Source organism: Eurytemora carolleeae, unplaced genomic scaffold (assembly GCF_000591075.1).
Source record: "Eurytemora carolleeae unplaced genomic scaffold, Eaff_2.0 scaffold2136, whole genome shotgun sequence".
In the NCBI taxonomy this organism is placed as follows: domain Eukaryota; kingdom Metazoa; phylum Arthropoda; class Copepoda; order Calanoida; family Temoridae; genus Eurytemora; species Eurytemora carolleeae.
Window position 1 is genome coordinate 19,538 of NW_019398020.1, and position 9,351 is coordinate 28,888.

A 9,351-nucleotide genomic window follows, 5' to 3' on the forward strand; every position below is an offset into this window, starting at 1 on the left:
GCACATTCAACATAAGTTCTCATAGTTTGGTAAAACTGCAATTAGGATTTATTCCTATTATAAATATGGTATTAAAAAACGAAACAAGTGAATTAAAAACTATGCTTATCACCCCCAGATTCTAAAAGTAGAGCACAAGAGCTTTCTAATGATGTATCATTTGTCATATTTGGACATAAAACATGGGATTTAGAGGGGGGGGTCAAATTGACCCCCCCCCCAGCGTATCCTGGTTTTCAAGTACCCCAGCGGGGTAGGGTTAAAGATGGTGTTAAAGTTTCTATCATGTAAAGATGAAACCCTTGATGCGAAGCTCTCTCACTGACCCTTATTGGTTAAATCCTGAGCTTCATACTGATCTGTTTAAATTTTTTACTAAAAGTATATCATTTAAAAGTCAAGATTTGGGTTTTAAAGTATTTTACATTTTTTTAAATAAAACATTTTTATTAAATTGAAATTTAAAATAAAACAGCTCAAAAACCCACAAGGAATCCTCAAAAACGAATTGTTAGCTCCATTCACCCCTCTTAAATTTACCCAGGAAAAATTTTTGAACTTATCTAACAATGTCCTTTAAAGTCATCTTCACCCTTTAAAATGGAGTAATTCACTAATTTGACAGAAAGCACTCCCATTCAAACATTGGAACCATTTAATTTTGATAAAAAAACTGATTAGAACAAGTGTCCCAAGTGTTTTTGAAAAAAAACAGAACTAAAATCGCACAATTATTGAAGAAGTTAAGAAAAAAAGGGAGCGCTTCGCGTCGATTTATTGTTTTATACCTAAATGCAAATATCTTTGGAGGTAGAAGAGATATCAATGAACTTTAAAGACCAATCTCTAAGCTTATTTTTAGAACTAAAACTTAGGTGAAATAAAAAATTTGCTTAAAGGTCGTCTTCATCCAATAAATTGAAATTTAAAAATAAAACAGCTGAAACACCCACAAGGAATCCTCAAAAACGAACCGTTAGCTCTATTCACTGAACTTTAATGAACTTCAATGAACTTTAAAGACCAATCTCTAAGCTTATTAATAAGTGTTTTTGAAAAAAAAAGAACTAAAAGCTAGTCACAGCCAGCCGGCTGGCTGTCATTGGCAGGCACAGCCAGTCACAGCCGGCTGGCTGTCATTTAAAATCTCAGTTTCAGAAGACAACATTTTAGGACATTGTTTTTTGAGTTTAAAAATGTTTTTTGGGTAAATTTTAAATGGGTAGAGCGACCTTACAATAGGGTAATTTTAGGGGTATGGTTCACAACTATACCTAGGGTTATAGATCAGTTGGATAAACAGGATAATACTTACCTACTATACCTACTATACCTACTATACTATACTCAAGGAGGCATATCTGCATGCATCAAATATTGCATAATTTTTGGTGATTGAGAAAATTAAAATGATTTTTGGCATAAATTTGTACAATATTATTACGTAAATTTTACATCTACTAAAACCAATAAATTTCCGTAGCTAAGTGTGCGATTTTATGTCTTTCATGACGTAAAAAGAGCCAAAACCTCTACCTCTTCTGCTCCGCGGACAGGTTCTTCTCAGACTTGTTCTCCTTCAGGTGCTTTCTCAGGGGGGACCTCGAGAGCTTCGAGTAGAAGTGTGAACTAAACATGGGTTTTTTAAAGAATTTTAAAGGAAACCAGAGGCACAGGGGTGGCCTATAGCTTCCCCACCACCCTGGAATGTCAAAAGAGGTTAATTCCATATACACGCCCCCCCAAATAAAACAAACTATCCCAAAAAGTGCAACATGCAGTGAAGTGTGCAAAATGCAGTGAAAAGCTTAAACCTGGACCTTGAGTTAAGGTTGAGTGAGGAATTCCTCCATTTTCAAATGGAGAGGATGATACAGTCCTCTATACATGAAGTACAGAAACACTTTATGTACTCTGGGGGCAAACTCACTCCATCAGCTGGAAAGAAGTCCTATTCATCCAAATGCATTGATTAGAGACAGAGGAGACATTATACAGGAGATGCAATGCCAGACTGTCGAGGTCACCTCCAGTCCCGGTTATCAAAGACATTATAAATATTCCAAGGAATATTTACCAGTGTACCTAGGTGAGGAACCAGTTTATCTGGATACATCAAAGTTGGTCACAAGGAAACCCATCCTTGACCTATTAGACTGTGATGAAGTATTCCCACCTATCTTTGAGACCACAAATGGACAATTAGTCCAAGCTGCTCCTACTGTCCAACCTATATCACTTCAGTTGTCTAAACCTGAACAACTGGGATACCACATAGACGAATTGGAACATGTTGAAGAGACTGGTAGCCTACTTTATACACATAAAGAAATAAAGGCTTATATGGAACTCTTCCATGCTAAAAGGAGCAGCAAAGCTGTCACATATGCATTGACAGCTCAATATTGTGCCTCGCCTGGCTCTTGCAGCGAGTATCAACCCACTGGAACCCTGGGTTTTGAACTAAGCAATTTAGCTCAAAGTACCCTTAAAGTATTAGATTGGAAGTCCTATATATGGGACGCTTTAGATACTTGGGGCCATTATGCCAGTTGTTTAGTAATCCTGTACCTAATAGGAAAACTAATCTATATACTGGTGAGTGTGGTTGCAACCCGTAGAAAAGGAACCTCATTGGCCACTGCTCTAAGACTTAACATCTTCCTGCTTACAGAGTTCCGGAATAATTTGATCCAAAGTCTAAATGAAACCGAGAGGGGAGTTGCTGCTGCTCCCACTCATGGTATTGAGCTGGAAGAATTAAACTGATCCTGGCCTCCCTAACGGTGATGATGATAGCTAGAAACATTACGAGCTATCCATGCATCAGGGGGATATTGTTGTATTCTGGATCGTTGGGTATATGAGTGAACAGTCCCTTGAATTCAACAGGATGCCAGAGAGATCAGTACATCCCAGACCGCCGCAGAGTAGACACAAGTCTCCCTGCACATTGCCGTCCTGGGACCTGTGCTACATACCGCGCACAGACAGCATACAGAGGGATCCTTTCTGAACAAGATCTACATAGAAGAAGATGAACCAGGTTCCTGCCATTGTACGGAACCCTGCTTACGTTGAGGAACCAGAACCAGATGAAGAAGAGGAAGTTGATCCAGCAGACCTTGCTCCTCTTATCAGTGGGAATACTCCAATTGTCACTGTTCCTGCCTCAGAGGATGAAGACGTAGCTGAGGAGGTTGTAGAGGACGAAGATGAAGATCATGATGAGGAGAATCTGTCCAAGACAATGCAGGATGTTCTTGAGGAGGAACTTGATAGAGAAGTAATCCAAGGCTTACAAGGATTGGACCAGGAGCTAGGGAGTATGCTGTCCCTTAGGGACACTAGCTCACAACAGCATACTGTTGTCCCTAACGTTGATGTATGGGACACAGGGAAGGCTATAGAGCAGGAGTACAGGCTGTACCCCGACCCAACAATGAAGGAGGTCAGGGACAGGCTGTCTAATCAGGTTTGGGATCTGCTCCAGATACTACAGGAGCGGGTTGACCAGCATGCCTGCAATGATAAAGATATGAAGTTGATTGACGGGCTGAAAGCTATATCAGTCATGCATGCTAGACTCGGTATCCTAACTGAGACAGTGCTTAAACATTGAGCTAGGAGACCTTAAGAATACCAAGGGATCTAAAGCTAATGTTATGCTATTATTATTCTGATGTGATTTATATATGCATTTATAAATGTATTAATAAAGGTACTTATGTTGTAAGAATGACTTTATTACTTGGGTGTTTAGATCTGCATGTGCATTTAGATATATAAAGCTTACTCTATATATGGAGATAGCTGAAGTATAGTAATGCCAGGTTGCAAAGATATAGACGGCACATGAGGAGTTAGGCCCGAGTGATAGGACTAACCCGATCTGCAATGTCATCAGGTTGCACAGATGATGGATAAGACAAGTTAAACTACTTTAAGCAAAATCTCATCAAAGTAATGATTTAAGTTGCATATTTTTATTGCATAAGATTAGTGGTTCCAGAATACCACAAAGTCAATCATATTTAAGTAAATCTTCATTCAAATATTACATCTTAATCATTACGAATTGTATGCAGTATAATAATTTAGATTCTTATAACCTACTTAGAGTATTTTGAGAAAATAACTCTCAATTATTTAGATCTCTTCTTTTGAAATAATAGAAGTAACTTTATAATAATAATATAAATCTTGGTTGTTAATAACTAAATCGTTGAAACCTGTCCAAATATCATTTGATAGAAAATCTATTGTAAAATAATAATAATATTATCATTGTCTTGTATTCTCAATTTAATAATTTCATTAATATTTGTTATGTATATTATATTTAGAATATTTTAAAATAAATGTTGTTTAATGATTCATTGGTCATTATTTGAGATGTTCATAGCCTAAGTGAGAGAATTAAGCTGATAACTGCACATATATTTTGTCTTAACGTGTATCTTTAAAGGCGAGTTTATATTTATTTATTTAAAGAAAATTCAATCCCTGAACCAACTGATGCGATAATAATATTGGATTAAAAGAAGACGACTATTTGGTCCTTATTATTATTAAAAGAATATATTGTCTTAACGCGTATTCTTAAAGGCGAGTTTATATTTTTTGATTTAAAAAAAATTCAAAACCTGAACCAACTGATGCGATAATAATATTGGATTAAAAGAAGACGACTATTTGGTCCTTATTATTATTAAAAGAATATATTGTCTTAACGCGTATTCTTAAAGGCGAGTTTATATTTTTTGATTTAAAAAAAATTCAAAACCTGAACCAACTGATGCGATAATAATATTGGATTAAAAGAAGACAACTATTTGGTCCTTATTATTATTAAAAGAATATATTGTCTTAACGCGTATTCTTAAAGGCGAGTTTATATTTTTTATTTAAAGAAAATTCAATCCCTGAACCAACTGATGCAATAATAATATTGGATTAAAAGGAGACGACTATTTGGTCCTTATTATTATTAAAAGAATATATTGTCTTAACGCGTATTCTTAAAGGAGAGTTTATATTTTTTATTTAAAGAAAATTCAAAACCTGAACCAACTGATGCGATAATAATATTGGATTAAAAGAAGATGACCTTTTGGATCTTATTATTATTAAAAGAAAAGGCATTTCAACAGGTGTATCCTTAAACATATTTTTTTTTAAAATTGTCTACATTATAAAATATTTATAGATTTAAAAAATGTAATCTATAAAATTTTTTATAATGTACACAATAGACGCACAGCATTCTTAAACATAGTTGAGCATGGTTTTGTATTTCCTTCTTCTCATTTTTAAAAATGATTTAAATATTAAAGCTTTACGGAATACCTATGATTATGGTTTAAGGAATAGTGTAGTAATGATAATGAAACACTTCATAGAAAGAATGTTCTATTTACAAAGGTACCCTTAAAAGATTGTATAATTAGAAAGTGTTTTTATCAAAAACAGTTTAGCGAGAATAAAAACACTTTTTATTTTTAGTTCAATAAAAAATTCAAAGAAACTAAAACTATATTCTCAAGGGATACTCATCCTTAACAAGGCAGGAAAAATCCCTGTTTTGGATAGTAATTATCAAGGTTGTAAAATAAGCTAGTGTACTTTCTAGGCCCTCTAAAGCATAGTAAATGTTGTCTCATAGATCAATAAAAAACCATAAATTGAATCACAGATTATAAAGATAAAAGCAGGGCTCAGTAACGTCATATACGGTTTTTATCAACCTATGCTTATGAGACAACCTTTCCCATGTATTAGAGTGTTTAGTAGGGTACTTCAAAAAAGAACGAAATTTTGAAATTTGAATGGCACTGAAATTGTAACATTGACAACATTTCAATGTTGTCGGCAATGTAACATGTATGCCTGAGAACACTGTTAAAATTGCTTGTGCAACCTTCTTGAAACCTGGCATCAGTTTCAGATCTTGCAGATGCTTAATTAGAACAAAGACATTCTTTGAAGCTTTTACAATCATTGTGGATTTCAAAAAGTGGGGAACATGAAATGCTGCTCCAAAATCAGCAGCTGTACAAATCCACTCACTCTCTTCTGCTGTCATAACATCAATGATCTTTGAAGACATTTGTAGAATGAGAATATACCAGGAGTCTGCAGCAAACCGAGCCTCAAATGGTTGTGCAGGTGAATAGTTTTCAACCTTTCCACCTAAATTAGATTAAAGTAACTGTAGACAGTGTTCTCAGGCATAAATGGCAACGTTAACAGATGATGATAAAGTAGAAATCTGTCTTAAACTTAAGGGAGTTACAGACACCTAATCTAGAAAATTCAAAACCACACAAGCCAGAGCAGTTTCCATCAGACTTCATCAATTCTTCTACTGTGATATACGATTTTGTCACACCAAGGAGTTGGAATCTTTTCTACTCACTTGGATTTTGAAAAAATGATCTTCCTTGGCTTCAGTTTTACCCAGATGAGTGGATTCTATATGATTCCTTCAAGGAGTTTGAACAAATTGTTTCAAACATAGTTTGCACCATGCAATGATGTGGCAGAAGGGGCCATTAAACTTGTTCAGGTTGGATATTACTAATCAAAGCTAAAGATCATTGAGAAACTATGTTTGGTAAACTTTTTAGGACTTCAGAGGATCATGGAGGAGAAAAAGCAAGATGTTCTGCACTTGATTCATTTCCATAGAAAGAAAACTAAGCTTGATGCCAAAGTTGAATCTAAAACTTTGACTAAGGATTGTATCTTATTTTTAATCAATCCCCCACCCCCATTAAAAATAAAGACAAAGGATCTTTAAAATCATATTGCGGTTGGACTTTGGACAATGCACACCATTTATTATTCAATAAAATTTATTACAATCCTTAGTCAATCCTGAAAAAATTCTAAATTATTTGTATTTTTAGAATATTTACGGTTAAAATCTGAAAATGAATTAAAAGATGTAATCTTTATGTTAAATGTGGTATTAAGAATATTTGTTGTTCATTAAAAAGAAAATTATTTCATGAATTACAAAGTTATGAAGAGAAATTAGTAAAAAGTTGTCAAAATAATCACGCAACCTCGTACATGTAGCTGCAAAAAGGCTAGGATAAGTCGTGAAATATTTTCAGATTTGTCTCAATTTTTTTTTACAGCTTCATAGTACCCTAAAGAACTTCGTTCCGTTTAGTGCCATTCAAATTTCAAAATTTCGTTTTTTTAAAGTACACAACAACAGTTTTTTTGAAGTACACAGCAACAGTTTTTTTTGGACATCTTATATTTATGATATCTATATTTTTGATCTATTATCAATAATTAAAATTAAATAATCTTAGTTTGAAATATATAATGATGAAAACAAAATAATTAATTCTAGCATTGATTTTTTGACAAATTTCTTCTGAGAAATATGTCCCTTACCATCTAATTAGATTACTGTATAATTTTTACTTTAATTTTCATTGTGGTTATTTGATAATTAAAAAGAAATTAATTCTGATAACGTATCCACCCCCAAAGTAGGAGTTTTGAACATCGAATATGCGCTCAAACTCAGAATTTACAGATCTTTAAAAAGATTTATATGTCTCAAATAAATCTGAAAGAAGTTTTCCACAATGCTGCATACTCAGTTCAGCTACCTTACAAAGCCGGTCGCTCCCTTTAATCTAGTATATTGATCAGTATCCCAACTCTGACACCAGTGAAACAGTAAAGATTTCTAATCAGAATTCTGTTCTGTGGAATTAAAAAGCTCAAAAATGAGCACATGTCAAATTTCCTTGTGTGGGAACCTATATAAATCTGACATAGAACATCTGTTAGTTATTCTTCCACCATGTCTGTACGGGTACATATTCTAATTTATTTTTAGAAATGAATAGTCTCAATGTCAAATATTTTTTATTGAAACTATTTTTTATACTTTACAATAAAAAGATGCTCACAGATAAAAGTCACAATTAAAAGTTAAAATAGAAAATAAAAGATGTATAGCTAAATTTCACTGCACTGCACTGATTTTGACATAGGAATTGCTGTAATTTCAAGTATCTTTAACGGAAGAAATTATGAAATACAACTTTTGCATAATCTCACAAAGCCAAAATGTTTAAAGGAACTCTAAGCGCCATTTCGAGTGTCACTGAATTTAATGATGAAATGCTCGATTCACAGCGGTACCCTAAAAAGCTTTGTCTGATCAAGTGATACAATATTGAAAAGTGGCTAGTTTACAGAAAAAATACAACACCTAGACAATTAAAAACAATATCTTCCACAATATTAAGAGCAATCTTTGCATGGAGAGTCCCTTGAAATTATTCTTAAATACCCCTATTTCATGCAGTGATAATCAGAAAAAGCCGGTATTAATAGAGTCCCTTGAAATTATTCATAAATACCCCTATTTCATGCAGTGATAATCAGAAACAGCCAGTATTAATAGAGTCCCTTGAAATTATTCTTAAATTATTTCATGCAGTGATAATCAGAAAAAGCCGGTATTAATAGAGTCCCTTGAAATTATTCATAAATACCCCTATTTCATGCAGTGATAATCAGAAACAGCCAGTATTAATAGAGTCCCTTGAAATTATTCTTAAATACCCCTATTTCATGCAGTGATAATTAGAAACAGCCAGTATTAATAGAGTCCCTTGAAATTATTCTTAAATACCCCTATTTCATGCAGTGATAATCAGAAAAAGCCAGTATTAATTAATCAAACTTATTAAGGCAAGAAGACTTAGTTGGATTTAATGGAAGAGTTTCAAATTATCTGAATAATAAACAAGACATTTATATATATGTTGCGTATAGCCACATATATATGGACCGAATGGGCTGACATTAGCAGGGGGGTGTTATAGGCTGAAAATTGGAAAATGGTTTTTTTAGTTTAAAAAAGAAATCTAATTTTTTTTCCATTGGCAACGCCGGGCCCTTCAGCTAAATGAATTTAAATTTTAGTTTTTCTCCTAATAGCAGTTTTAATGGCCAGAGGGTGCACCAGAATTTTTTTCTGCCTCATTAATATGTACGGCCCTGCGTACACATTACGTCTTTAGGCAGAAATTTTGGATTGAAATCACGCAACCTCGTGCTTTTTAATGTATAAGAGAACTGCTCCCATTATTTTTATTCAGCTGTTCTGTCTGTTTTAAGAAAGACCCTATCCGTTTTCTTGCAGCCCTAGACTTTTCTACTAAATCATTAATTAAACCATTTTTACAGTTTTGCGTCGTCTTCTTAGTCGCATATTATTGTGAGTAACCCTGTAGTTTGAGTTTGTTGAGAAAACCTGTTTTTGTTTTCAACAATTTGATATCAACTTAGTCCTTATCTTGGGCAGGGGGG